Genomic DNA, 5,043 nt, shown 5'->3' with positions numbered 1-5,043 from the left:
AGTTTGAAATCACTGTCCAGTTTAAGGCCCAAGTTTGAGACTGTTGACTTAAGATAAGGAGACAGGGGGCCCAAGTCTACAGGATGGTATGTACAAGGGCCACTGGGACCAAACAGTTTCACCTCTGTCTTCTTTTCATTGAAAGTCAAGAAATTTTGTTTCATCCAGGTTTTGATTTCTTCCAGGCAGGATAGAAGTGGCCTTAATGAGAAGGCGTCTTTTTTGCTCAGTGGGACATAGATCTGGCAGTCATCTGCATAGCAGTGGAAGGAAATACCATGTTTCCTTAAGATGGAAGCCAATGGGAGCAGATACAGCGAGAACAGCAGAGGCCCCAGAATTGAGCCCTGTGGAACACCACATGACAGGGGAGCAGTGCGTGACTCAGAGCAGCCAAGGCTGACACAAAAGGTTCTGTCAGCTAAATAGGACCTAAACCACTCAAGAGCGCTACCGCCAATGCCCACCAAGTGCTGCAAACGAGTCAGCAGAATACTGTGATCCACTGTATCAAATGCTGCAGTTAAATCCAATAAAACTAGACACACGTAATCTCCAGTGTTATTTGCCAGCAGGATGTCATTAGAAACGCGTACACAAGTCGAAAATATGAGACGTGTACATTTAAGAGATCCAAAATTGCTCACACTAAAATATTATTTTGCCCTATACTGTGTAAAATCCTGTGTGTGTGTGTGTGTGTGTGTGTGTGTGTGTGTGTGTGTGTGTGTGTGTGTGTGTGTGTGTGTGTGTATCAAACTCATTTTTGTCGTGGGCCACTTTGGAGATACTTCTTCCCTCGGAGGGCCATTATGGCTGTGAAAATAAATAAATGCTTAATCATCTCATTGCATATTACTTGTGCACAACAAATTGATAAATTACTAGTTTTGAAATCAGTCAACGTTTATACTTTGTTCAATTATTGTTTGTGACTTTGAACCGGGGTGCAAAATTATTGCAAAATCTCAACATTGTTTACTACACATGACAATTTTGCATTTCAGTACAAATTTTAGCAAGGATCATGTGAGTTGACGCAGATGATTTGCTTTCGCGGCCCATATAAAATGATGCAATCTGGTTTTTTTCATCTGAGAGCTAGCCAGCAGACCCTCATGTTTATCAGCTAGACTGCCACACTCCCCTTTTCTATTTTTTCAAAGGAAGTGAGTCCTCGGCACCTTCACATTAGGCCAGACCATTTGCATACATCTCGTTACCTCTACGTCCCGCGTCCTAGACGCATAATTTTCCCGCGGGACGCACAGTTCCAAATAATGTGCGTTTTTGGAACGCAAGGAAATTTCTCAGTCAAAACAAAACAAAAAAAAAAAAACTACGGCAGGCCTGGGGATTTCACGGTAACTGTCGTTACCGGTAGCGTGTCGTTTCCGTGGCGTCATTTTGACGGTACCGAAAAATCGTTTAATTAACCATAGAAGTCACCGCACTCGAGTTGACTGTACGTGATCGAATCTCTCCTATGGGATCAACGCGATTTCACTGTGCCTGTATGTGTGTTTGTGGTGTGGTGTGTGTGTGTGTGTTTCTTCTAATTTGCTTTCGTTTTGTTTTGTTTTCAGTGTTGGGTGGCGATGGAACAGATAACGTTATGTGCGCATGCGGGTTGCTATTTTAGTCCGCAAACTGAGGAATCGCGAGGATGAAAGTTTGAGATGGTGGCGAAAAAAAACCTCACAAAGGTCTACTAATTACGACATTTAAGAAATGGGAATGCCAGTCTGATTTTCCGTATGAATCGTCCGAAGGGGCGTATCACTAAACTAACCTGTGATGTATGCACAACGCGAGAGCGAAATACGGCGGGAGGCACGATTACGAGGCAAGTTGGTCATTAGATCTATAGGCTAATCGCTATGAAAAATATGATGAAACAAGTCTTGGTTATTCTATAATTTACTGGTTGTAGCATGGTAACTTTATGAATAAAACATTAGTCACAAGGTGTCGTAATGCTAATGTTAATTGTTGGTAGAACTAATGATGACGTGTGTTAAATTCTTTCGTCAAATTTATAGTAGATTACACATGCATGTCTTGGGAAGAGGATGTCAAGCCACATCAATACTTACCTGTATAATGATTACCAGTAAATTAATCTTTGCAGTGTGAGATTGGAAAAAAAATACTCTGATTTTGTGGTATGCTGTATTCCTGATGACATATGAGTACATCATATTTTGGTCCATTTATTATTTTGAATAAACCTGGAGTACACAGCTGCTGATGTACAGTAATGTTCACTGTTAATGCATAGTTTTCAAACATTTACCCTTGAAACATACTTTTGAGTTTCAGAGTTCTTGATTATGAAAATCAGTCAAAATAGAAAAATGGGTTCCCATGATGAACGTTTACGGAACCCAAAATTAGTTACCGTGGTTTCCCATTGGGTAATCCAACGGAACTGAAAAACGGTTACCGTGAATTTCCGAAATCCTCAGGCCTGCTACTGAATTATTTAAATTTTTGCAGCATTTGTTTATAATTGCATGTATATGTTGTTGTTTGTGTTATTATCATATGCAATTGAATAAGTAGACCATTTCAGAATTCAAAATTTGGGACGCTCTAAATGCATAATGGGACTCATACTTTTCTGATCAGCGAGTCCCTGGGACTCGCTGGCGGTAAACTGTAAAATTATCACTGCATTTGTTGTGTATTTTGTTTTTTGTTTTCATCAAAGGTCATTGGATAACTTGCACTTATCACTTGCTTCGTTAAATATAAACAAAGCCCCATGGTTTGCACTTGGAAAAGTAAGTGTGTTAAGTAAAAACACTGCTCGGATTTCCCTTTGAAGCTTGCTTTGTTCTTGTTTGTTTGTGGTGCCACAAAACGGTGACAACACCCCACAATCTCCATAATTACAGACTAGCGACTACAATTAGGGGTGAGTTTAGTGGAGGGGATTCCTCTTTTCAGAACATAATTCAGACCAGACATTGCAGAAATGTTCACTGTAAGGGAATTTGGGTATCTACACTGCATATTGGCCAGTGTTAAAAGTTTGGGGACAGTGTTAAAAACAGAATGTTGGTGTGGTGTGTGTAGTCGAGAATGGAACACTGATACGTTGTTAAAATGGGGTGTCATGCGGATTCAACCCTGAGTGTCTGTGTGAAATTGCAACCACACCCTTACATAATGATTGAAGTTGACTGGTTAGATTCGAGAGAATTTTCTTCAGCGTTAATTTCCTCCTCGCTTGCAAGAAGGAAACAAACTTTTGTAATGTATGTAAAACTTCACATTTGATGAAAAAAAGTGCCTCGTAACTTGGTTTTTCTATTTCATATTGTTTAAAACAGATTGGCCAGTGGTTGTATTTTGTATGATGTCACATGCGCCACACGACGAATTGGGTTCATGAACAAGGTTTTGAACATGTTTTGGTTGAAGCAGGCGCAGGCAGTGAGAGTGATGAGCTGCATGTGACTTTTTGTGGACTGGTGAGTTGCACAGCTGACTCCATTCAGTCTCATGGGCGTCATTTGTCAGCTGCATGACGAACAATAACCCTATTCTCCAAAATGTTGCATATAAACAAGATGATATGAAAAGTCAAGTGTCCTTTAAGACATTTGATTGCATTGACATGCTTGTGTGAAAAGTTTTTTCCACACTATGTCCATGGAATTGTCACAGTTCTCCACTCTGCAAGACGAGGCCTCACCAATTAGTTATGTCAAGTCAGCTTTTATTATCAAATATGCTCTATGTGTAACATAGAGCACAGATTAAATTACTTTCGTCTCTCAGCCACAGTGCAAACATGTAGTGCATTGAACACACACAGCTAAAATTTACCGTATTTTCCGCACGAAAAGACGCACTGGATTATAAGGCGCACCTTCAATGAATGGCTATTTTGTAAATTTTTTTCATATCTTAAGACGCTTCGCACTAAAAGGCGCAATCTACAGTGCGACCACTAGATGGTGCTAGACTCCTTCCATTCAACTCGAGAGGCGTCCGTTCAACTTGAGAAATGTAAATTAACTATTACTGTACTTAAATGAAACTACGAAAATTGAAAATAATGCATCAAAACAGAAAATCAAGCAAGGAAATCACAAAATAAATTATATATGCCCCCTACAGAATTTATTTTGTAATTTCCTCGCTTGATTTTCTTCGTGGTTTCATTGAAGCAAGAATTAATTTACGTTTTTCGTAGGCGGCCATGAACGCCTCTCGAGTGGAACGGAAGAAAGTAGTGATGGGAAAATGAAGCCTCATGAAGCAATGAGGCTTTCCATTCAACTGGTTCGTTCCTGGGCCGAAGCATCATGAGGCTTTATTTGCACTACTGCGCCATCATGTGGAAAATAAATGTCATGACAGACAGTGATTAAAATGATACCATGGATTTGATGTAGAGGTAAGATCGGGCCAAAAAAATCCAGCCCGACCCGGCCCGCTGGTATTTAAGCCCGACCTGGCCCGAGCCCGACCAATGAACTTGATTTGCAGGCCGGAGCATTTGCGGGCCCGACATTTCCTATTTCATTTGTGATGACTTGGGAGGAGGAGGGGTGATTTGTGATAAATTAAAGTCTGTCTTTTGTCACGAAATCTAAGTTAAACAAGTCTGTATAATTATTTACATCTTTTAAACATGTATTTCTGTTTCTGCAGAGGGTACATTAACCGACAATTTTCCATCATTGACGGATTTTTTTTTAAGGGTGGACGGGTAAAATTTAAGGCCGTCCCTCATTTTGACGGGTTGAAAATTGGGCCATTCACCACAGCAGCAGTACGTCCTTAAGAATCGAGCGCGGCACTTGGAGAGAAGCAGCGAGACAAAGAACATTGACGGCTGGATCATAGAGACATGAAGGAGTTCTTTGAATTGTCATTGCGAGTGTTTCGTACAGTACATGTTGTGATGAGGCCACTTCTGTTTTTTTGGCGAACCCCGGTCTTCTCGTGGCCAAAACTATTAACGGCCTCGTAACGAACAAAAAAAAAGTCAGCGAGAGAGAACCCAGACTCGACCCGCGGGCTCGG

The 5,043-nt window shown here is 40.8% G+C and overlaps 1 long non-coding RNA gene across 1 annotated transcript in view; it reads right to left on the bottom strand.

Annotated features, from left to right (window-relative positions):
* LOC109531411 (uncharacterized) overlaps positions 1–4,496 on the bottom strand; it is a 17,159-nt gene extending 12,663 nt beyond the window's left edge. Inside the window, exon 1 of the long non-coding RNA XR_002171173.1 lies at positions 4,485–4,496. This is a non-coding gene — a long non-coding RNA (uncharacterized LOC109531411). The remainder of the gene's footprint in view (positions 1–4,484) is intronic.
* Between the last annotated feature and the right edge of the window lie 547 nt (positions 4,497–5,043).

This window comes from Hippocampus comes, unplaced genomic scaffold (assembly GCF_001891065.2).
Source record: "Hippocampus comes isolate QL1 unplaced genomic scaffold, H_comes_QL1_v1.1 scaffold387, whole genome shotgun sequence".
NCBI classification, from domain to species: Eukaryota; Metazoa; Chordata; class Actinopteri; order Syngnathiformes; family Syngnathidae; genus Hippocampus; species Hippocampus comes.
The sequence above is the reverse complement of the archived record's forward strand: the minus strand, read 5'-3'. Positions and strand labels throughout refer to the sequence as shown.